General features: G+C 44.4%; 1 protein-coding gene across 1 annotated transcript in view; it reads left to right on the forward strand.

Annotated features, from left to right (window-relative positions):
• The window catches only part of LRRC2 (leucine rich repeat containing 2), a 351879-nt gene that overhangs the window by 283797 nt on the left and 41811 nt on the right, over window positions 1–26271 (forward strand). The window lies entirely within an intron of this gene.

Genomic DNA, 26271 nt, shown 5'->3' on the forward strand with positions numbered 1-26271 from the left:
AGGGCTGTGTCTGGCCATTTTGGTGCCAGAAGCAAACTCCTTTTACCTCCCCCAAGCTTGTGGATAAGATGATCATAGCCTACATTATTAAGTTTTGCAGGCACCATTAATCAATAGGTTATATACAAAAAAGATTTTGTTTATGACAGTAAGCAGGTATTTCCAAAGTCCAAACTGTTCCTATAACAGTTATGAGGGCTGTTAAGCCACTTAAAAAATACATTATGTGGTTCATGTACAATCTGGGTCTTATTGTGCTGGAAATCTCAAAAAGAGTTGCAACAATTAATACCAAATCTAAAACAATTCTAGCTTAATTAGCACATTAATAGGACCTGCCATATCATTGTTATGCTAATCCGACCTCTTTTGTTATGCTAATCAGCTCTGTCCATTTAGGTGTTAAAATTACCATCCATCTCTTTCTTTATGGAGATAATAGTTGTGTATAAACATATAAGTATTTGCCTACTTTGAGCATGTTTATAAACAGCCCTGGATGTAAGTTCCAGGGTTGATCAATGAGATGCAAATCAGTTCTACTTGCATTCAAATGTCATGTAAATTATATGCATCTTTAAAATTGGAACAGAATATCTTCCTGTCAATGTTTATCGATCCAAGTTCAAGCTGCACAACATTTACATAAAATTTGAATGCCAGGAGAAATGATTTGCATCTCATTGATTATCCCTTGTAACTCCTCCTCTTTCATCATAACACCCTAGCTCCATAGAGGTGAACTCATGACTGGAGCAGTGTGATAAAGAACCCCAGGATCATAGTTGTGACTGTGTCATTCATGAATAGGTGATAGTTGTGACCCATGTGTTCCTCTGAAACATCTAATATGGCCTCGGTAGAATACATGACTCTGTAGAATAAGCTGGACTAACAAAACATCAACAAATGAACTCGTGTGGATTTAAAACAGCGATATTTTTGTAGCAGCAGCCTTCTACAAGAATGAACGCAGTGTTGCAGACCTTAGGCACAGTAATAATGAGCAATTTCAAAAAAGAACAGGAGCACAAGCAATAGGAATTCAAGGTCATGCAAACTTGTAATTTACTACAATGCTGCTTGAAGAAAGATAGAAGTTTTATGAGAAGACTAATTTCATCCTGACAGTGCCAGGGGACTGGAAATCCACACTCTAGAGAGCCCCATGTAAAAGGACAATCAGCATGGAGATTCTGGCTGCAGATGGTTGTCACCTCACAGCAAGATGTTGATTGCATTTGTATTCTGCAGCTTTGGCAGACTCACGACATTCTGGGAGGCTGATTATCTATACACCAGTTTTTTTCTTCACTTGGCTGTCAGAATGGTAACAAACTTATTACCCTTACTTGTGCATATATACTGTATGCTATGTGAAACCTTCCATTTTCTGTATTATACCTTTTCTGACACAGAGACTTGAGCTGTCTCGAATTATGGCAGTTGAAATCTACTTCGCAAGGCAATAAGTTGTCAATGTCAAAAACTGTTTTTTGTTTGGTTTTGTTTTTTTGTCCTTTGCATGTATATGTGACATATTACCTCAGCATCTTTCTTATCAAGAGAAGGAACCGTGTGTGCAACTAAAAAATGTAATCCATCTGATTATCTAAAGAAGGGAACCTTCAAGTGAGAGGAGTATGGAGACTGGCAACTTTATTTCCTTATAAAAAAGAATTACCTGGAGGCAGGTCACTACAGCACCTACGATTGGAATGTAGGCTTCAGCTACAAAATAAAAACAACAGTAGTAGAAGGACAAAACGGACGATAAAAAGGAATATTAAAAAAATCTTCCTATAAATTCTAAAATTTCAAATATAAACCAAGTACATATTATTATTATTATGTATTTATATAGCGGTGACATCTTCTGCAGTATATTGTCTTGTCACTTAACTGTCCCTCAGAGGGGCTCACAATCTAGTCCCTACCATAGTCATATGCCTATGTATGTATTGTGTAGTGCATGTAACGTAGTCTAGTTCCTAGTTCCTAGACTACTGCAGATAGTGCCCTGGCTGGGATTCGAACAAGCGCTGCAAGGCAAGATCACTAACCACAAAGCCACCGTGCTGCCCCACCTATGCCTAAAGGCTAGTTTTATAAATAAGGGGGGCTTCCGGTCAATAGGTGAACCCAGAAAAAAAGTACCTCTAATTTTGTAGAAATATTTTATTGTTAAAAACAAATGTGCTAATACAAACTTACAGTACAAGATCCACTGGGCAGGATGATGCTTATAACAGCTTGTGAAGATGGCAGCAACAAGGGAGACAGCATGTGCCATGGCCAGCAGCATTGTTCAGTCCCCTGTCCAAACTGTGCGATTCCACGGTAGCAGTGCCAGGTACTATGTATCCTGTAGTTTGCCGGTGCCGAGCCTCGACCGGATTGCTCACACGGTCTCCTAGTGACACCCAAAATAAATCATGAGGCGGCACACCACTGGCTGCAAATATGCTTGTATTAAGAAACAGAAGCACTACATGTTACGGAAAATCCTTCATCAGGTGCATGCACCTGATGAAGGATTTTCCGTAACATGTAGTGCTTCTGTTTCTTAATACAAGCATATTTGCAGCCAGTGGTGTGCCGCCTCATGATTTATTTTGGTTGTTCAGTCCCCTGTCCCTCCTTGCAGTCGTGTAGCAATGGGAGAGTCAGAGGCTAAGACCATAGGGACCCACCAGGGACCCTCCTGCTTTTCATTGGAGCTATATTGGTAATGATAATCTGTATATGTACTTGAATAGTGGTAATCGTTAACAAACTGTTCACTTCACCTGCTTAAACCTTTGCACTTGCCTTTGGCAGGTTTTGTAATTCTCCTACTAATCACTTGTTCTATTCAGAGTGTTTGTGGCTGCCTAGTGCCTAATGTAAAACTCACAGTGGTACCTATAGCTCCTTAGCTTTGTCACAACCTCCATGCTTAAACATCTATTACTCAGATTTCAGACACCCATGTTTCAAGCTGCAGAGTGCATGACATCACTAATCACTTCAGAGGACTCTCCTTTTATCAGGTCCTTCTTCATAAGAGGGCATATAAAACTATGTGCATCTTATATATTCTTAGTGTACAGGGCTATGAGGAGGGAGGTGTAATGTCATGCTAGGTAGTGATGGCCTGAATCTCCGATTTTAGGTTCGCAAACCTCCGCAAACGTTCGCGAACTTTCGCGAACCGCAATAGACTTCAATGGGGAGGCGAACTTTGAAAACTAGAAACATTTATGCTGGCCACAAAAGTGAGGGAAAAGATTTTTTTAAGGGGTCTAACATCTGAGTTTTTGCATGGAGGAGTGGGATACACGCCAAAAGTCCCAGGGAAAAATCTGGATTTAATGCAAAGCAGCGTTTTAACCACTTGAGGACCGTGGGCTTTACCCCTCTTAAGGACCAGGCACTTTTTTTCCATTCAGACCACTGCAGCTTTCACGGTTTATTGCTCGCTCATACAACCTACCACCTAAATGAATTTTGGCTCCTTTTCTTGTCACTAATAAAGCTTTCTTTTGGTGCTATTTGATTGCTGCTGCGATTTTTACTTTTTATTATATTCATCAAAAAAGACATGAATTTTGGCAAAAAAATTATTTTTTTAACTTTCTGTGCTGACATTTTTCAAATAAAGTAAAATTTCTGTATACATGCAGCGCGAAAAATGTGGACAAACGTGTTTTTGATTAAAAAAAACCCATTCAGCCTATATTTATTGGTTTGGGTAAAAGTTACAGCGTTTACAAACTATGGTGCAAAAAGTGAATTTTCCCATTTTCCAGCATCTCTGCCTTTTCTGACCACCTGACATGTTTCATGAGGGGCTAGAATTCCAGGATAGTATAAATACCCCCCAAATGACCCCATTTTGGAAAGAAGACATCCCAAAGTATTCACTGAGAGGCATAGTGAGTTCATAGAAGATATTATTTTTTGTCACAAGTAAGCGGAAAATGACACTTTGTGACAAAAAAAAAAAAAAGTTTCCATTTCTTCTAACTTGCGACAAAAAAAAATGAAATCTGCCACGGACTCACCATGCTCCTCTCTGAATACCTTGAAGTGTCTACTTTCCAAAATGGGGTCATTTGTGGGGTGTGTTTACTGTCCTGACATTTTGGGGGGGTGCTAAATTGTAAGCACCCCTGTAAAGCCTAAAGGTGCTCATTGGACTTTGGGCCCCTTAGCGCAGTTAGGCTGCAAAAAAGTGCCACACATGTGGTATTGCCGTACTCAGGAGAAGTAGTATAATGTGTTTTGGGGTGTATTTTTACACATACCCATGCTGGGTGGGAGAAATATCTCTATAAATGACAATTGTTTGATTTTTTTTTTACACACAATTGTCCATTTACAGAGAGATTTCTCCCACTCAGCATGGGTATGTGTAAAAATACACCCCAAAACACATTATACTACTTCTCCTGAGTACGGCGATACCACATGTGTGGCACTTTTTTGCACCCTAACTGCGCTAAGGGGCCCAAAGTCCAATGAGTACCTTTAGGATTTCACATGTCATTTTTGTTTCAAGACTACTCCTCACGGTTTAGGGCCCCTAAAATGCCAGGGCAGTATAGGAACCCCACTAATGACCCCATTTTAGAAAGAAGACACCCCAAGGTATTCCGTTAGGCATATGGAGAGTTCATAAAAGATTTTATTTTTTTGTCACAAGTTAGCGGAAATTGATTTTAATTGTTTTTTTTCCACAAAGTGTCATTTTCCGCTAACTTGTGACAAAAAATAAAATCTTCTATGAACTCACCATACTACTAACGGAATACCTTGGGGTGTCTTCTTTCTAAAATGGGGTCATTAGAGGGGTTCCTATACTGCCCTGGCATTTTAGGGGCCCTAAACCGTGAGGAGTAGTCTTGAAACAAAAATGACCTGTGAAATCCTAAAGGTACTCATTGGACTTTGGGCCCCTTAGCGTACTTAGGGTGTAAATAAGTGCCACACATGTGGTACCGCCGTACTCAGGAGAAGTAGTATAATGTGTTTTGGGGTGTATTTTTACACATACCCATGCTGGGTGGGAGAAATATCTCTGTAAATGACAATTGTTTGATTTTTTTTACACACAATTGTCCATTTACAGAGAGATTTCTCCCACCCAGCATGGGTATGTGTAAAAATACACCCCAAAACACATTATACTACTTTTCCTGAGTAAGGCGGTACCACATGTGTGACACTTTTTTGCAGCCTAGGTGCGCTAAGGGGCCCAACGTCCTATTCACAGGTCATTTTGAGGCATTTGTTTTCTAGACTACTCCTCACGGTTTAGGGCCCCTAAAATGCCAGGGCAGTATAAGAACCCCACAAGTGACCCCACTTTAGAAAGAAGACACCCCAAGGTATTCCGTTAGGTGTATGGTGAGTTCATAGAAGATTTTATTTTTTGTCACAAGTTAGTGAAAAATGACACTTTGTGAAAAAAAAACAATAAAAATCAATTTCCGCTAACTTTTGACAAAAAATAAAATCTTCTATGAACTCGTCATATACCTAACAGAATACATTGGGGTGTCTTTTTTCTAAAATGGGGTCACTTTGTGGGGTTCCTATACCGCCCTGGCATTTTACGGGCCCAAAACCGTGAGTAGTCTGGAAACCAAATGTCTCTAAATGACTGTTTAGGGGTATAAGCATCTGCAAATTTTGATGACAGGTGGTCTATGAGGGGGCGAATTTTGTGGAACCGGTCATAAGCAGGGTGGCCTTTTAGATGACAGGCTGTATTGGGCCTGATCTGATGGATAGGAGTGCTAGGGGGGGTGACAGGAGGTGATTGATGGGTGTCTCAGGGGGTGGTTAGAGGGGAAAATAGATGCAATCAATGCACTGGGGTGGTGATCGGAAGGGGGTCTGAGGGGGATTTGAGGGTTTGGCCGAGTGATCAGGAGCCCACACGGGGCAAATTAGGGCCTGATCTGATGGGTAGGTGTGCTAGGGGGTGACAGGAGGGGATTGATGGGTGTCTCAAGGTGTGATTAGAGAGGGGAATAGATGCAAGCAATGCACTGGCGAGGTGATCAGGGCTGGGGTCTGAGGGTGTTCTGAGGGTGTGGGCGGGTGATTGAGTACCCTAGGGGCAGATAGGGGTCTAATCTGATAGGTAGCAGTGACAGGGAGTGATTGATGGGTAATTATGGGTAATTAGTGGGTGTTTAGGGTAGAGAACAGATGTAAACACTGCACTTGGGAGGTGATCTGACGTCGGATCTGCGGGCGATCTATTGGTGTGGGTGGGTGATCAGATTGCCCGCAAGGGGCAGGTTAGGGGCTGATTGATGGGTGGCAGTGAAAGGGGGTGATTGATGGGTGGCAGTGACAGGGGGTGATTGATAGGTGATTGACAGGTGATCAGTGGATTATTACAGGGAAGAACAGATGTAAATATTGCACTGGTGAATTGATAAGGCAGGGTCTGAGGATTGATGGGTGAATGACAGGTGATTGACAGGTGATTGACAGGTGATCAGGGGGATAGATGCATACAGTACACAGGGGGGGGGGCTGGGGAGAATCTGAGGAGTGGGGGGTGATCAGGAGGGGGCAGGGGGCAAGGGGGGGGGTTAAAAAAAATAGCGTTGACAGATAGTGACAGGGAGTGATTGATGGGTGATTAGGGGGGTGATTGGGTGCAAACAGGGGTCTGGGGGCGGGCAGGGGGGGGGTCTGAGGGGTGCTGTGGGCGATCTGGGGCAGGGGGGGAAATCAGTGTGCTTGGGTGCGACATAGGGTGGCTGCAGCCTGCCCTGGTGGTCCCTCGGACATTGGGACCACCAGGGCAGGAGGCAGCCTGTATAATACACTTTGTAAACATTACAAAGTGTATTATACACTTTGTATGCGGCGATCCGGGTGCTAGTAACCCGCCGGCGCTTCCGAACGGCCAGCGGGTTACAGCGCGAGGTGGGCGGAGCCAGTCCCCAGTGGCCGATCGCGTCACGAATGATGCAATCGCGCCGCCCATGCCCCTACAAGGACCACCGCCATTTGTCAATACGGCGGTCCTTGCGGGGTCCACTTCCCGGCCGCCAATTGTCTATACGGCGGTCGGGAAGTGGTTAAGGGAAGAAATCACATTGCATGCTAAATTGGAAGCCTAAAGTGCGTTAAAACATCTTGCATGTGTATACGTCAATCAGGGAGTGTAATTAGAGTACTGCTTCACACTGACACACCAAACTCACTGTGTAACGCACCGCAAACAGCTGTTGGTGTTGTGACGGCCGTACTGGACTGGTACGCACCATGGCGAGAGTGCAGGCGATAGCGGTTTTCAAGCCCATATGGTCGCCAGGCTGAGGTAGCTCAATGACAGAACAACAGTGACTGTCCAGCTGATCGAATTTGGTCTGTCCACAATGAAGCAATGACCTTATTATCTTTGATGTGCCACCCCCTGAGACACTGACATAGCCGGTGGTCATTGCTTCATTGTGATACGCAAGCCCCTTCACCGCGGCAAGGTAACGATCACGAAGGGGAATTGACACATGTACCTGCCTTTTGTTTTGTTGTTGCAGCCGCAGTGCAGCCAGAAAAATTAGGCAGGCATGTACACGTACCAGAAAAATTATTATAGCGGCCGCTGCTAGAAGCAGCCTTAAAAATTCAGAAATCCGCCTGGAGTTCTGGTGGACCCTGTTGGTGGTTACAGTCAAACGGCCTGTGGGCAGAGATGCTGTGTGGGGAGCGACTTAGTCATGGGGCAGGCAGTCACACGGCGTGCAGGCAGAGATGCTGTGTGTGGGGACTGGCTTAGTCTTCGGGCAGGCATTAACCCTCCGGGATGCCTCATTCATTTTGATAAAGGTGAGGTACTGAACACTTTTTTGACTTAGGCGACTTCTCTTCTCAGTGACAATGCCTCCAGCTGCGCTGAAGGTCCTTTCTGACAGGGCGCTTGAGGCAGGGCAAGACAGAAGTTGGATGGAAAATTGGGACAGCTCTGGCCACAGGTCAAGCCTGCGCACCCAGTTGTCCAAGGGTTCATCGCTGCTCACAGTGTCTACATCCACACTTAAGGCCAGGTAGTCAGCTACCTGCTGGTCGAGGTGTTGGTGGAGGGTGGATCCGGAAGTGCTAAGGCGAGGCATTGGACTAAAAAATGCCTGCATGTCCGACATCACCATGAGATCGCTGGAGTGTCCTGTCCTTGCCTGCGTGGACATGGGAGAAGGATTACTGGCAGTGGTACCTTTATTGCGTTGTGCTGTGACAACAACCTTAAACGCATTGTAAAGCATAGTTGCCAGCTTGTTCTGAAAGTGCTGCATCCTTTCTGCCTTCATGTGATTTGGAAACATCTCTGCAACTTTGTGCCTATACCGAGGGTCTAGTAGCGTGGCCACCCAGTACAGCTCATTCCCCTTGAGTTTTTTATATGGGGGTCCCTCAACAGGCTGGACAGCATGAAAGACGCCATCTGCACAAAATTGGATGCAAACGTACTATCCATCTCCTCTTGCTCTTCCTAAGTGATGTCAGCTACGTTCTCCTCCTCCCCCCAGCCACGAACAATACCACGGGAAAGTTGAGCAGCACAAGCCCCCTGTGACACCTGCTGTGGTTGTTCTTCCGCCTCATCCTCCTCCTCCAAAACAACACCTTACTCATCATCTGACTCCTCTTCCCCAAATGACTCTTCCTCCTCCCCCTCCTCCCCCCTCTGTGCTGCCGCAGGTGTTGAGGAATCAACTGCTTCTGCTGAGAATTGATCCAACAACTCTTCCTCCCATTCCTGTTCCTGTTCACGCACCTCCACAGCTTGATCCACCACTCTACGCATGGCACGCTCCAGGAAGAAGGCATAGGGGATCAAGTCGCTGATGGCGCCTTCACTGCAACTCACCAGGTTTGTCACCTCCTCAAATGGCCACATGAGCCTGAAGACATTTCGCATCAGTGTCCAGTACTTTGGCCAGAACATCCCCATCTCCCCAGACTGTGTCCTTTGACTGTAGTTGTAGAGATACTGTTTGACGGCTTTCTCCTGTTGTAGCAGGTGGTCGAACATCAGGAGGGTCGAATTCCAGCGAGTCGGGCTATCACAAATCATGCGTCTCACCGGCAAGTTGATTCTCCGCTGAATATCAAAGCGTGCCATGGCTGTGTAAGACCGCCTGAAATGCCCACACACCTTCCTGGACTGCTTTAGGTCGTCCTATAAGCCTGGGTACTTAGACACAAATCTGTCTGTATAAGTAATGTACCTGCCCGTGCTTGGCAGACCAGGCATCTGTGGTCAGATGGACCCTTGACCCAACGCTATATGCCAGATATGGCACCACTTGCCTTTCAACTTCAAGGTACAGTTTGGGTTTTGCCTTTTTGGAGAAATAATTGCGGCCTGGTATCTTCCACTGCGGTGTCCCAATGGCCACACATTTTCGGAAGGCCTCAGAGTCCACCAGCTGGTATGGTAACAGCTGGCAGGATAACAGTTCTGCTAAGCCAGCTGTGAGACGCCGGGCAAGGGGTGACTGGCAGACATTGGCTTCTTCCGCTCAAAGATTGCCCTCACGGACACCTGGCTTCTGCTGTGGGCAGAGGAGCAGGAACCGCTCAAGGTGAGAGGCGGAGTGGAGGAGGTTGGCTGTGATTGTGAAGGTGCAAGGGAGAAAGCAGCTGAAGAAGATAATGCACCTGAAGGAGGAAGAGGAGAAGGAGGGTGGCTTTGCTTTTGTGTGCTGCTTTTTGCTCAGGTGGTCTTCCCATTGCAGTTTGTGCTTTTTCAGCATGTGCCTTCGTAAGGCAGTTGTCCCTATGTGGGTGTTGGCCTTTCCACGGCTCAATTTTTGAGATGGCATTGCTCTGATCTTTGGCATACACACTAAAAAATGTCCACACCGCTGAGCCATACTGCGGTGTGGGCACTATGGTGGCGTCAGCAGCTGACGTTGAAGGGCATGTTGGCTGGCTGTACATAGGTGGCAATACATGGCACCGGACACTGCCACCAGCTGTTTCTGACGACAAGCTCCCCCTGCTTCTTTCAGCAACTCGTCTCCTCCTACTCCTCTTTGACTCCCCCTCTGAACTGTCCCCTTGGTAATCGTGTCTCTTAGGATCGCACATGCCATCCATGGCAGTATCATCATCATAATCATCCTCCAAAGCTTCGCTTGTATCAGACACCTCCAAAACTGCACCAACAGCAAGTACTTCATCATCATCCTCCTCACACCTTACGTCCATAGTGTCGCCTAACTCAGACATATGAGATGGTGTAACTTACTTAGTGCCTTCATATTGTTGTAACAATAATGGCTGTGAATCAGTGATTTCCCCACCAAACAACTCCCGTGAAGTGTCAAATGTAGAGGATGTGGTACTTGGAGTAGCGCTGGTGGCTGCGGAAGATGAGGTGTTCTGTGTTAAATAGTCAACCACGTCCTGACAATCTTGGGAGTTGATAGAAGGTGCCTTCTTCTGAGCATTGTACTTAGGGCCAGGGCCGCACGAAATCACGTCAGCACGACCTCAAACAGACCTGCCGGGTCGCCTGCCTCTGGGTCCGCCCCTGCCTCTGCCTCTACCTGTTTTGTCCATATCGGGGGGGGGGGGGATGAAGTGAAAGGTATGCACTGACTTGACTAATACAATGTGCAGTCCCACAGTTGCAGTGAAAGGTAGCAGTGACTGGTATTACAATACAATGTGCAGCTGTCACACAGGTGCAGTTGACAGGTATGCACAGACTGGTATTACAATACAATGTGCAGCTGTCACACAGGTGCAGTTAACAGGTATGCACGGACTGGTATACTAAACAGCGTGCGGTCACACAGGTGCAGTGAACAGGTATGCAGGGATTGGTATTACAAATGTGCAGCTGTCACACAGAGGTACCCTGAACAGGTGCAATGACTGGTGGTATTAACAATGTGTGCGCTCACGTAGGTATAGTTAGGTAGGTAGGTGCACTGAACAGTGAACAGATGCAGTGATTGGAATTACAAATGTGCACCTGTCACACACAGGTACTGTGAACAGTTGCAATGACTAGTGGTATATTACACTGCTTGTGCTCACGTAGGTAGGTAGGTAGGTAGGTAGGTGCACTGAACAGTGAACAGGTGCAGTGATTAGAATTACAAATGTGCAGCTGCCTGTCACACACACACACAGGTACCCTGAACAGGTGCAGTGACTGGTGGTATTAACAATGCATGCGCTCACATAGGTATAGGTAGGTAAGTGCACTGAACAGTGAACAGGTGCAGTGATTGGGATTACAAATGTGCAGCTGCCTGTCACACACACACAGGCAGGTACCCTGAACAGGTGCAATGACTGGTGGTATTAACAATGCGTGCGTTCATGTAGGTATAGGTAGGTAGGTGCACTGAACGGTGAACAGGTGCAGTGATTGGGATTACAAATGTGAAGCTGCCTGTCACACACACAGGTAGTCACTGAATGTGCTGGGCCTGGCAGTGGCACAGTAGGAATTACCAAGGCTGTCTATGCAACACAAGTGTCTGTGGGACACACACAAAAAAATAGATCACAAGAACAAGATTAGCTCTCAAAAGAGCTGTTGAGGGGTGCTTTCTTAGCAATAAGAATCAGCAAGGAGCAAGCTAACAAGCCTACAAGAGCCTAACTAAGCTTTCATTATAGCTCTCTCTGCAGCACCTCTCCCTTCTCTAATTACTGCAGGCACACGAGTGAGTCCAATGCCTGACACTGCCTGCCTTTTATAAGGGGGGGGGGCTCCAGGAGGGAGTGTAGCCCGATTGGCTACAATGTGCCTGCTGACTGTGATGTACAGGGTCAAAGTTGACCCTAATGATGCATTATGGGGGCGAACCAAACTTCCCGAAAAGTTTGCGGTTCTCCGCGATCGCGAACCATGGAAGTTCGCCGGTTCCTGTTCGCGGGCGAACAGTTTCGGACATCTCTAGTGCTAGGGGTAGGTATCAGAAAAGGGTTGAAGTTAGTAGAGGAGGATAGATTAACCAATAAGTGGATTGGTTAAAATATCAATTGGAGTGAGGCACAGAAATACACATGGAAACTGTGTCACACAGTAAAGCACAAGGGTATGTGGAACTAATTGTGGCCAGAGTTGAAACTGGTAATATGCATTCTAAAGCTGAATACTCACTTGAAGATGGATCGAGGAACCTAACAGGGATGCTACCCGATAAACAGCATTATCCGATCCATCTTTTGACCCATGTGCCCACAACAGCACACGATGGCCGTGAATGAGAGGTTAAACAATCGCAGTACTTTGCCCAGGAGTCGTCTGGGATCTGAAAGATCTGATATGATGGCAATAATCACTGTGTCTCACAAAACGTTATTTGTATAATTGCACACATATACCCAGGTCACAAGATCGGAGAAGCGATCGCTTGCCACTCAAAAATTGCCGGTCATAGGAAGAATCGCCCAAAATCATTTTTAAGGGTTTAATAATTTTAAAGAATGGCAATGGCAAAGAAACATTGGGCATCAGAAATGCCTAATATGAGCTATCTTATTTTTAAAAGGAAGTCAACAATGATACCTTTCATATTGTGCTCACTTCCTTGGTTTCCTTGGAAGGTAGTTTAAATGTGCTGTGTACCCTTTACATAGTCATTCTGTTATGTCAATATGGCTCATAATTTCTTTTTACGTAAATTGAAATAAGACATAGCATAAAACGGGCATTTCGGGTATTTAAGCTATGTACACATGGCATAAATGTAGATGTTAATCTTATGGTGGCCATACACGGTACAATAAAAACGTTTGATTTTCACGTTTATTCGATCTAAATGATCGAATTGAATGAAAGTTGAAATTTTTTTTTTTTTCGATCAAGAAATTCGAACGATTATCCCGTTTTTTCGGGAAAAATAATCGGACATGCTGTAAAATCTTTATATTCGATCTAATGGAATAATCGAACTAAATTATCTAATTGAAAAATTGTACCATGTATGGCCACCTTTACAAGATCTCTTTCGGTGACAGTTACTATAGAGTCTGGGTTTTTCTTTCACATAAAAGTGACATCAGCATTCTCTGCCATTCTGTTTGTTGAAGTGCCCATCCATTCTCTTCAAACCGTGTAGCACAATGTGCAGACTCTACACGTTACCCTCCCCTGATCTGAATATCTGCATTTTGATCTTTGAACTTAAACAATTCATATCTGCATAATGAGTGCCAATTAGCTAATCTGTCGATTACCTATACTTATATCTGCCTAAATATCTCTTTCACTGATTAGAAGTGAAGAAATTGCTTTTTAAGAGTGATGACATTTCTTCTAGAATACCAAAAAGTGTCTGGCTGAAACGTATTTTATTCTTTAGATATTCTCACTCAGGGCCGGGCCGAGGCATAGGCTGGAGAGGCTCCAGCCTCAGGGCGCAGTGTAGGAGGGGGCACACAATTCATTCAGCTGCCATTCCTAATTGTGTATGAAGCAGAAAGAAATAAGAAAAGGGGATACATGGCAGTGACTGCAAGCCAGATAACTAGATATTAAGGTGTTGGGGAGGTTGTGAGCCCTGTGGTGCCTCTTAGTCTAATAGCAATCAGTGTGTGACGGCTGGGGTGGTAGGGATGGAGGGGCGCACTTTGGTGTCTCAGCCTTGGGTGCTGGAGGACCTTGTCCCGCCTCTGTTCTCACTCATCACTTGCCATACTCTTCAGTCCTATCTGGTATATTAGTGTCTGAAATAAAAGCAATTCCGACGAATTTCTGAAAACAATCTCTCTCTCTCTCTCTCTCTCTCTCTCTCTCTCTCTCTCTCTCTCTCCCCCCCTCTCTCTCTCTCTCTCTCTCTCTCTCTCTCTCCTTATTCATACTACTTTTTCTATTGAATTGATCATAATGGTAGTATGGTTTATGCTAGGCCAGCTTTAGCATGTAGTGTGGTTCATGGTCTAGGGGGTAAGACAGATACCTACTACACACTGAGTCCTGGGAGAGAGAGAGAGAGAGAGAGAGAGAGAGAGAGAGAGAGATTTTTCCGACGGAATTCCGGATACGTCGGAATTCCGCGGAACAGCTCCGGAATACCGTCGGAATGAAACGGTAGCGGAATTTCGGTATGACGGTATGCGGAATTGAAACGGAAATGGGCTCTTCCGACCATGCCTGAACAATTGTTGTGCTCTTCCGGTAATGCCTGAATCATAAACATGCAAATACACAGCCAAATAATTCACAGAAGAGTCAAAACACTTGACACTTCTATACGTGTTCTTGGTCAATGATTCAAATGCTATTGAAGGCAGGGTAACTGCACAGCAACAGGAAAAATAGCATTTTCAAGTAGGGATGATCAATAAGATGCTAACAATTCTGAATCCATGCATATTTTGAGATTTTTTTTTCAAATGTATACGGCTTAAAGTGAACCAGAGATGAAGCACCCTCATGTATTTTACCATATATATCAGTGGGAACATTAGAGAAAACACCTACCCTGCTCTATGTTTCATTCTTCACTGCTCAGCTTGCTTGTTACCAGCCCTGTTAAAATCCCCGACTGAGCATTCAGTCTGGCTTTGCTCAGGAATCATTATAGCTGAGTCATTGTAGCAGAGCCACAAGGGGGCAGGCTTGGGCTTGAAAAGACATCAGAGAAGACAGACTCAGCTATAATGATTCCTGAGCAAAGCCAGACTGAATGCTCAGTCGGGGATTTTAACAGGGCTGGTAACAAGCAAGCTGAGCAATCAATTATTAAGAGTGGCAGATACAGCAAAATAATAAAACATTTGTACAGGTAGGAAGAGTAAGGCTACGTTCACAATGGCCATTGCATTGTGTAACCTGTGACTGCAGGAACTCAATGCCACAGAATGTGAGAGAGGCACCAAATGTTACCCATGCATTGCGTCAAATACACTGAAGCATACAGTTAATAAGGCGTATGCTTCACTTTTACTGTTGTACATTTTGTGGTAATGCACTGCATGCAGTGCATTACAATGCCACATGCCTTTATACTGCAATATACTCATCGCACTGTGAACGTCGCTATATGTGGTGCATTGCCATGCTGCAAGCTATATTACAAAGTGGGCAATATGCCGCACCACTGTGAACGTAGCCTTGGAATTTCTGACAAGTTTTTATTGCTGTCTCATTTTCTAATCCCTGGACTGCTAGTATGAATATTAAAGGAATACTATCGATACCCAAGTGTTCTAAAATGACAATGTACAAATAATGTCTAAGTACCTGTGTAAACATTTTCCTGCTTTTCATGTTAAATATCAGAGGCAAAAGCTGTCATTTATTGAGGGTAGGATTTAGCTATATTGGGACAAATCAATTGCAGAAGGGGTGTCTGCTTCAATGCACAGCCAGAGTTGCATATCAGACTGCAGAAAGCAAATATCAAACATATCAAACTCTGAAAGCAAAAACAGTATGAAAAAGCTGTGAGAATTAGTTACATTTCCTCTGCTCTCTTCAGACACCTCAGTCAGAAACACAGGACACAGGATCTGCAGCTGTTGGGAGCTCTCTTCTCTGTCACACACAGAGCTGCACATAGAGTTAACTGATCAAGTGTGAGGGGAATTTCCCCTCTCCTCATGGCTCAGTCAGCCGTCAGTTTTGGCGTCAGTAAAGTTTGAATGTATATTGATAACAGTAAACAAAGAAGTTGCTACTAAAATGTATACACCAGTACTTAGCAGCACTTCCCAAACAATTCCTGTGTCAATTGAAAAAAATATGTGAATCGATAGTATTCCTTTAAGGTACCAGGTACAGGAAGTGATAGAAAATCACTGCATTGAGGATGCAGGCAGTTTATATTATTATTTCTTCCACAGCACTTTTCAGAGTATGTTGTCTTGTCACTAACTGTCCTTCAGAGGGGTTGGCAATCTAATCCCTGAAATCGTCATATCTCCATCATAGTCCAGGGACAATTTAGGGGGTAGCCAATTAACTTATCTGTATGTAGTGGATCTGGTCACCAAGGTGGTCCCTTCACGTGGTTGGACCTCTCCGGACCTGTAGATTTAAGGGAGGACAGGCGCCTGACGGTGCAGTATCTTTAGTATTCGTCAATGGGAAAATAGGCGAGATTATACTTACAAGATTGAGTTGCTTCTGCAACCACTGTATGCGCGTGAGGGGAACAACCGTCTCCGTTTGGTATTTCTGATACTTCTGGAACTGGGTGGTCTCTCTCCTTGGATGTTCCTCTCTATTTGCATGTACTGCAACTAGTAGGGGATTTTCACCTCACTAGAGTGTATGTTAACAAGTGGGATTTGGTGTCAGGGAGGCGCCCTAGGATACTTTGTATAAAATGAAGAAGAGGCGGCTTACCTCTATAATGGAGTACTGTTAATGTAAATATTCTTTATTTCAAATCCATATAATAATCCGAACGTTTGTATAGCGCTTTTCTCCTGTCGGACTCAAAGCGCTCAAGAGCTGCAGCCACTCAAGAGGCCACCTTGCAGTGTTAGGGAGTCTTGCCTTGAACTCCTTACTGAATAGGTACTTGACCTAGCCAGGATTCGAACCCTGGTCTCCCATGTCAAAGGCAGAGCCCTTAACCAGTACACTATCCAGCCACCACTGTAAGTGTTAAGTGTTGACAACGCATTTCACGGGTCTCTGCCCGCTTCCTCAGCTCAATAAACACTTTAGAAAGTATTGCGCCTAGCCAGATCATATACATTAACAGTACTCCATTATAGAGGTAAGCCGCTTCTTCTTCATTTTATACCATGTATCCTAGGGCGCCTCCCTGACACCAAAATCCTACTTATCTGTATGTTGTATGTGGTGTAGGAGGAATCTGTCAGAATTTAACCCACAAAGACACAGGCACAAGAAGAACTTGCAAACTCCATGTAGTTCGTGTACTGACTGGGATTCAAACCAGGGACCTAGCTCTGCAAGGCAAGAGTGCTTTCCACTACGCCTTCATGCCTGCAACAGTAGTATTAAACTTCCAAAGTGTGAGGATCCGCTCGGCTGCCTGCGCAGGCAGGCAGCTTTTTGACCACTGTTCAGGTCTGCATTCTGCAGGTCTCTGGACCTTTTGTCAGTTTTGCAGCTTGCTGCTGAGGAATTTGCATACGTTTGTCATGCAGATTGCCTAGCCACATCCTTTGTAGGCTTGCACTATATATACTATGTGATATCACAGACCTGGCCTGGTTATAAGGGTTAGTCCTGTGAAACACTCCGGGAGTGTAAGCCTTGCTCATTGTTTGAAGATTAGCTTAGAGTAATTCCTGGGACTGCACTAGGCAGGTTCCCTAGTGCAGTTAGGATTGCATATCTGTTTTGTTTGTCTGTTGCGATTGTCCTGTCCCAGCGGTGGTCGACAGGAGATCGTTCTGATCTTTGTTCTTGGAGTATAGCTGGAGCAGCGGCTGCTACCAGCTATCTCATCTGCCTGTCTAGCTTGGATCGCACTCGCCTTGCGCTAGTGCTGTGGATCCTTCTGATCTGTCTTGCCTGGATCGCACTCGCCTTGCGCTAGTGCTGTGGATCCTTCTGTTCTGTCTTCCTGGATCGCACTAGCCTCTTGCGCTAGTGCTGTGGATCCTATCTCTCACTTATTCCTGTTTTCGTGTATCTGTCTTGTCTGCTATGAACGCTTGCTGGAGGCTCGGTGAGGTAACCGTTAAGCAAGCGCTCGTGTCCTCTGTTTCATGTTTGTCTGTCGGTGGTTAGTTAGGCGTGCTTGTCTCTGTTGTGCTTAACACGTAACACGCGGAGACGGCGCATAAACGCGTGCACTGTTGTGAATGAGTGCGGTGTTCGCGTTTAGTTAGCGTTTGTTATTTTCCTTATCTCCTCATTGTATTATTTGCTGTGCCTTTGCTACTCTTGTGCTCTGCCTTGCTGTAGCCTTGTGTCACCTCTGGCAATCGCCTCTCTCGCGATTGCGTTCCTGCTTCGTATCTGCTGTTGTGTGTGCACTGTCGTGGGTTGGCGACTAGATTGGTGCACACACATACCCTCTGTCGCTTTGCTCTCTCTCTTTCAGGGCTGTCTTGCCCTGCGTTACTTCCCTTCATGCAATTCCTGTCTTGTGTCTGTGGCAGGGCAGAGGAGCTGTTCCTCTGCCCTCCACAGCTCCACCTGCCGACAGGAATTTCCCTCTACAGGTGCATTGCACCTTTTGCTGGGTTCCCGCAGATTATACGCTTGTGGAGGATTTCCACCGTGTCAGCGCACGCCTTGTGCGCTGATCACGGAGAGAATTCCACAATCGTTACACAAAGGTTAACTTTTTTTCAAAACCTTTTTACTATCAAAGCTCAGTAAGACTGCTGTGGAGTCTGTAAGTTATTCCAATGGTAGCAGCTTTTGCTGTTCCGATCTAAATAGTAAAATGTCTGTTGCTGGTAAATCCATAAATCCTAAGGACGAGTCTTGAGGACAGAAGTTAAAATATTTTAAATGTACGTGGAATCCATGAAACTGACCGCACTCAGTGCAGTGTTCCCAAGTGATTTCTATTCTGCCCGATTCAATGAGGTTCATCACATAAGAACTGATAGCTCAATGCGAAAATCACTGAACCCAGACTACTTTTTTCATTGAAGCCTAATTAAATTGATTTTGAGTTTAAATAGAATTCCCTTTGGATTAATTTCCACTCCTTGAGTACTCTTTGCACAATTCTCCAAGCACCTTTGTGCAAGCGGTTTACAGTGTACAATGTACTGAACTGTGGAGATCCAGATTCAGAGCTATATCTGTGACTATTACTTCATCCATAATAAAGACTTTTACCAACATGGAACACTGCAGCTCTGGGCCCGAAATGGGAAATTTGGGCATCAGAGGCAACGTGGTAGTGTGAGTGCCCCCACAGGTGCCTATGTTAACTGTGACTATAAAGGGAATTTGGCGATAACATAGTGGGTGCCGCCTGCTATACAAAGTAACAAAGGCATGTGGATATTGGCAGGTTTTCTGGGGCGGGGGACTGGGAGGTGGAAAAGCTGGGAGGTGGACTGGGACTGACGGACTGGGAGGTGGAAAAATTGAGGAAATCCACTTGCTGGCCAAGTGTGTTGCTGCTCACAGTGAAGACTTGCTACAGGTTTCTATTGGAAGTTAAAAAACAGGGTTGTCTGCTGCTTGGCCAGCGGGTGGTTTTCCTCAGCTTTACCACCTTCCAGTCCAACACTGATTGGTGGGGTAGAAGGTTAGGGTTAGGCATCGGCAGAGGGAGGGCTTAGGGCCTAAGGTTAGGTTTAGTGTTAGTAAAATATCGGTAAAAGTTATTATCAATTTTTTCCACAGATCCATTGAAATTATGATCAATATGGCTCGTTGTGCTATAGATATTAATCAGAATGATCGAATGTGCTGTCAAAAATCGAAGTGTGTATGGGTAGCAAAATTACCTTGATTTCCAGTGTGAAATCAATAACTATTTTACCGATTGTAACATGTATGGGCACACCAACCAATCTTAACCTATTTTGGTTCCTGGACGTAGAAACTACATCCAGGAACCATGCGCGCTACTGCGCACTCCCGTGGCCGATCGCGCACGTGCAAGCGCACTCCCGGCCGCGGATTCGGTAGCCACGAAATCAATGTATCGGGCTATGGTGCCCGATCACTGATTCCTCTCCCCCGCTGAAAAAGCGACAGCTTCTCTCGGAAGCTGTGCTTTTTCTGGCTGTTCCCTCCCCGATGCGTCACTCTAAGCGTGTGTTACGCTTAGAGTGACGTCATGTAAACCAACTCATGGCTGCCATCTTGCGGCCAAAAAGTAATACTACAACTGAATGTAAAATAAAATAAAAATTAACACACATTTACATTATAAATGTATTGTTTACCTCCCACCCTCCCAAAACTACCCAAATAAAATGTTTACTATAAAAAAAAAAAACATTACAATAAAAAAAAAAACATGTAAATATTTACCTAAGGGTCTAAACTTTTTAAATATCAATGTAAAGATGAAATATTTCTATATTTTTTTTATTTTAAACTTGTTAATAGTGATAGATGCAAAATGGAAAAAATGCACCTTTATTTCCAAATAAAATATTGTCGCCATATATTGTGATAGGGACATAATTTTAACGGTGTAATAACCGGGACATATGGGCAAATACAATACGTGAGTTTTAATTATGGAGGCATGTATTATTTTAAAACTATAATGGCTGAAAACTGAGAAATAATGAATTTTTCCATTTTTTTCTTATTCTTCCTGTTAAAATACATTTACAGTAAAGTGGCTCTTAGCAAAATGTACCCCCCAAAAACAAGATATAGATCAGTTCATTGTGATAAGTAGTGATAAAGTTATAGGCTAATGAATGGGAGGTGAACATTTCTCACGTGAAAACGACGGAACCTGAATGGGTTAAACATTTACTGTGCTCACAGTAGATTCCCCTCCAGAAGTCTCTAGTGGATGAGACCTGCATGGCAACTGTGGCATAGTATTATTATTATTTAGTATTTATATAGCACCGACATCTTCCGCAGCGCTCAAACCGAGGATCCAGCGATGCAAGGCGAGAGCGCTAACCACTATGTCACTGTGCTGGCGCTGCCCTGGCTCCGCTTGGCGGGTGTTTGTCCCACTTTCAAGTTTACCATTCATGTTGCATATCTGTGGATTCATGGGGGTTGATTCACTATAACAAATAGCATGCCTTATCGGAGTTAACATGCCTTATCAAAGTTAACATGCCTTATCAGAGTTAGCATGCCTTGTCAGAGTAGCATAGCAAGCTCTACGAACTTATGCCTGCTAATTGGCAATGACGAGAGCTCCACTCGTCCTGCCCTGAGCCCCTGCGAGTCCAGTCACTTTAAAGGACATTATCCCCGCACTTTGATTGGCCCAATAGGCTGCATTTCACTTAACAGGAAACTTGACAGGCAGCTTACTGGGCCAATCAAAGTGCAGGGATAATGTTCTTTAAAGTGATTGGACTCGTAGGGGCTCAGGGCAGAACGAGTGGAGCTCTTGTGTTTGCCAATTAGCAGGCATAAGTTCGTAGTGCTCGCTATGCTACTCTGATGAAGCATGCTAACTCTGAGGCATGTTAATTCTGATAAGGCATGTGAACTCTGATAAGGCGCGCTATTTGTTATAGTGAATCAACCCCATGGTGCCTTGCTGAACGCATATATGTAATCCATTTCTTTCTACAACCTACGGGCATTGCGAGACTGGCAAAGCAGGAAATCTGCCAAATTCTCTGTCTGGATAATGTAATGGTTTTGGGCTCTGCCTCTGACATGAGTGAACAGGGTTCAAATTTCAGCTGAGTACTCTCTATTAGCTGCCTCCCAAGCGCTTTGAGTCCAACAAGAGAAAACGCTATACAAATATTGTAATAATTATTACCATTAGAGACTCCCCAGTAGTTACAAGTATTTACTAGTGCATTTGTATTTACATATAGCAGTGAAAAAAGCAGTGCAAACAAAACTGAAATAATTAACAAACATGTAAATCTGAAGACAAGCAAAGCCAGGAAAAGAAAAAAACAAAAATATAAAGCACTGCAGAAAATGACAGCACTATATAAATACACAAAAATAATAATAAGGCTTGTAGCTGCATCCAAATATCAAATACAGTATTTACCAATGCATAGAGCAAGAGCAAGGTAAGCACATATCAGACAGAAAAAATAATGGGTAGGTGTGTAGGGTAAGCAGACTCAATAAACCAGCTCAAATCAAAGGCAGCTGGCAGGTATACACTAATGCAAATTTGTAAATGAAATTTGGAGTAAAGGTGTAATGATCGCTGCTGCAGCAGCTATTGCTGGAAGTAGTGCTGCAGCTCAGGCAGTTCTGATCTATTTCCATGCAAGCTGTATAGCTTTGTCTGTTTTTCCCTGCTGTCAGCTTGTGACTGATTATCATTCACCTGTGTGGGAATCTGCATGTCTGCTCCCATTGGATGACCTCAGTATAAAGATCTGCTTCCTGCAGGGTTTCCTTGGGTTTTCATAGCTTCAGCTTAAGCCTGCCTTGCTGTCGCTTTAGCCCCCGATCGTGTTTATTGTTATAAAGATACTTTGCTGGTCTTTGCATCATATATTGGTTCATTGCCAATATATATGCATACCAGCACGTTTATTATTTTCCTTGTATTTGTGTTACGTTAATACATCAGTGTCGCTGATGTATACGTACACGAACTGTTTATATCCTGTGTGCAGTTAGTCAGCTTTCCAGCACGTTTTGGTAGGTTGCGCGTACCGTGACCACCCGTGCTGAGGTAGTTACCCTGCTCCTGGTTCTGTTTGTGGATTGCGTTCATCTCTGCGAAGAGATAACGAATCCTTCTGAATCCTGTTCTGTTACTGTTTGTGGATTGCGTTCATCTCTGCGAAGAGATAACGAATCCTTCTGAATCCTGTTCTGTTACCGTTTGTGGATTGCGTTCATCTCTGCGAAGAGATAGCGAATCCTTCTGAGTCCTGTTCCCTGTGTTACTCCATTCCTAGTCAGCGTTCCTGCTTATGTCATATATCGGTTCATTGCCGATATATACATATGTTAGTCAGACGTTACAAATAGTTTCATTGATAGCTGTAATTGTAATACGCTAGGAAAACATACTTATTGTATATTTATCTGTGTTACGTTCATCTATCTTAATCCTGCTATTTTCTGACTATCCCGTCCAGTCTTTGTGAGGCACGCCATCGCCGCATCGCATTGGCTGCCTCATTCCAGTCTGTCTGGTTTTGGACGCTTGCTGTCGCTAAGTAGCCGCTAGCTAGCAAGCGTTCATTCTGTCTACCTGTCCTGATCTCCTCAGTTCCGGTTTATGCGCTCAGCGCTACTTTGCGCTGAGACGTTATACGAAAGCATTGTTTGTGGCTGTCAGATCTGCACCGGCTCTGTGCGCCACAATCTCCTATTGGAGTCAGTCCTCCCCTCCACTATACTAAGGGATAGCCTGTTTCCTGGTGCTAGTGTGTGTACCTCCTCCACGTCAGCTCATGCGTTGCATGCTGACTGTGGAGAATACACCACCAAGCCTTACATTATGAAAACCCCATTACCAATCCCCATTGTGGGGGGGATTCCCAGAAAGTATGACACTGTTAATTATGGTTCCTGTTCCTTTAAGAAATTTGAAGAACTTAGCTCTGAAACAGAAAATGAGTTTTTCTCTGAATGTGCCAGGTTCCTGACCAATCCTGATCTCCAAGCGACTCCTGTTTCAACCTGGGCACTCCAACTAAGTTATATTTTGTTTAAAGGGGAATTATTCCAGTGGGCATTTGATGTTCTCAATCATTCCGATTTGAAAGATAGACCGCTGGAATTTCTAGCGTTTGTGATCCATAACTGGTTGCGCATAGATCCATTGCCTTTTCCTCTTAATGAACTCCTGGCAGCAGGCCAATCAGCTGCTCCTTCAATTGCTTGCAAGAATGAGCAGCAAGCAGAAAGTGTTACTGATAATTTTCCTGCAGCTTTGAATAAATCACCAAAAACCGCAAGGTCAAAGGCAAAACGCAAACGTTCTAAGAAACGTGTCCAATCTGCAGAATCGTTATCCTTAGCGACTGAGACCTATAATGAGATTCTGCCATTAACAGATAATGAAATGCAATTGTCTTTCAGGGGAGTTAAATGGACTTATGAAACTACTAATGAACTTTCCACCCTGGCTAGGGAAAATAAAGATTTTTGTTTAAAAGAATTATCTGAGTATGATTATGATGAGATATTACAGAGTATTGAACAAATCAACTTATTTGTAAAGCAAGGAAAGTTTGCATACACTACAGTTCAGCACTTGCTACAGGTATTGGAGATTATTAGGAATAAGGAATCTGCCAATCACCTGCTAATTAACCCAATATATGTCCCTGCTACAATCATATCTGCAAACCATGATTTGCCTGTTAAGTATGCTTGGAATCCTCCATTTGAGAAAGGAGAGATGGAAGCTCTGGTCAATGAATGGAAGAATGATTCAAGTTCATTTTGTCAATTTTACAGTGCAAAAAGTGAATTGGTATTGAATGCATGCATTAAGTCTGCCTATAACCTAATAAAAACTGGTGTGTGTGAGTATGATTGATGTGTGGGAACTGATTTTGGATGATTTTTTTGTGACTCCGAATTCGCAAATTTGGCGTTCTGACCCGCCTGCTTCAGCACCTTTGGTTGATTCAGCAGGTGATTCGGAGCTCTTTTTGTGTGAAATTGAAGTTCCTGCAATTCCACCCTGTACCATGGATAACTCAGTGTTACTTCCCAGTAAAACAGAAGCCACTGATACATTCTTAACCTTGCCCTGCGCAAATTTCTCAGCAGAGAATCCAGAGGTCCTGCTGACTTCCGAGTCCAGCCTAGCCAGTACTCATGACTCTTTGTTTAGTGAAACAGACACCAGAAAAATCTTGCCTGTCTCTGCAAACACTTCTGCAGAAATTACCTGTGTTAATAAAGTTCAACTCCTGTCTGATCCAGCAGATGCGCAAACATTGTGTCTTGATCTTCCTGTTTCTACACCTTGCTCTAGTTTCGTGAATAGCTCAGAGCATCTGCTATGTGAACCTGAAATCGCAGAATTATTACCTTGTTCAGAAAATTTTCCAATAAATTTGCCCTGTACCATGAATTGTGCAGTAGATCTCTCCAATGAAACTCAGGTCACAGAATCATTATGCTGTCCAGCAGGTGCTTCCATGGTTTTGCCCTGCAATATGGACTGTTCAGTGATCCTGTCCAGTGAAGCTGTGGTCGCAGAGTCTTATGCTTCACCCAGTACTTTGGATACTTTAAACCCTCTAGCAGAGGAGGCTGAAGCACTGCTTACCTCAGTTGGTGTTGCAGTAATATTCACTTGTCTAGCAGCTGTTTTGGAATTACAGTCTGCTCTAATAAAACTTGATGAATTTCTGCCCAGCAAAGCAGAAGCCATTGAAATATTGTCCTCGTCAGCAAGTGTGTCAGATACCTTGTCCTGTACACAGTCTGATTTAACCAATGTTGTTGAGTCCCTCTCCAGTGTTGTAACAGCCGAGGAACTCCAGCCCTGTCCTCTGAATGTTTCAGAAGTCTTGCCCTGTAACATGGATAATTCTGATTCTCTGGTCAAAATAATAGAAATCTCAGAATTTCAGTCCGGTCTGATGAGTGTTCCTGAAACCCAGCCCTGTATCCTGAAAGATTCTGGTTCTCTGGCCGCTGTGGCAGAGGTTCCAGAGTCCCCTTCCTGTCCAGGGAATTCCTCAGTTTTGCCTAGTCCAGTGGGGGCTGCTGCAATACTGACTTGTTCTGCAGCGCCTCATGAGCTCCAATCCAGTGTATTAAATGAGTCTCTGTCCAGTCCAGAGGTAGTTGTGGAGTCCCTGTCTGGTTCAGTGCATACATCAGAAGATTTGTCCTGTCTTGTTAGTGCCCCTGAATCTGATTTGTTACTGACTTTGCTGGAATCAGCGACATCTAAGTCTGATCCAGCATTCTCGTGTAAAAGTCCAGTAGTTGCGAAGTTTAGTCATGATGATTTTTTTTTGGCCAGTCCTGGTTTTGGTCCTGTCTTGGCTGACCCTGAGGCTCACAGTTCCTTGACATGCCCAGAGGTTTCTCTTGTGCCGGTGTGCCCAGATGTTCTTTGTGTGCCAGAATGCCCAAGTGTGTCTAAGGTGTTAGCGTGCTCTGATGCTTCCTTAGTGGGAACACGTTCTGATGTTGCCAGTCTGCCTGCATGCCCAGAGATGGTTCTGGTCCCTGAAAGCCCTGATATTGATGTTTGTCCTTGTGGCCCTGACTCGGGAATTGCCCTAGGTTCCATAGGGGTTCTTGATAGTTCTCCATGTGAGCCTAAGGGGCATTCTGACCTATGGGGATCTCTTTGGAGCTTCAAGGTGTTCTGGGAGGTCTCTGAGAAAACTTGTCCTGGTGCCTTGGACTGGTTCAACAGTGGGTTTTGTGTTGGTAAAGACAGTACCGGTGGGCATTGCAAAGGCTTTGGCGTTTCTGAACTGTTCCTGGAAGGCGGTGGGTATCGCTCAGGGAGTTTCGGAGGGCTTTCTTCTGGAAATCATGGTTCTGATGGGTGTCACACTGGGGCTTGTAGTACTGATGGGCATGGTTCTGTAGGTTCTGGTTCTGATGGGTCCAGTCTTGTGGGGACTGATTCTGGAATTCGGTCTTGCCGGGCTGTCTTGGTCATCATGAATTATCAGTCAGACTGTTTTGTTGGAAATTTCAGTTTTGAAAAGCGTCTGGAATCCACTTTTAAAGGCGGGGGTACTGTAATGATCGCTGCTGCA

The sequence above is a fragment of the Hyperolius riggenbachi genome, chromosome 1 (genome assembly GCF_040937935.1).
Source record: "Hyperolius riggenbachi isolate aHypRig1 chromosome 1, aHypRig1.pri, whole genome shotgun sequence".
Classification (NCBI taxonomy): Eukaryota; Metazoa; Chordata; class Amphibia; order Anura; family Hyperoliidae; genus Hyperolius; species Hyperolius riggenbachi.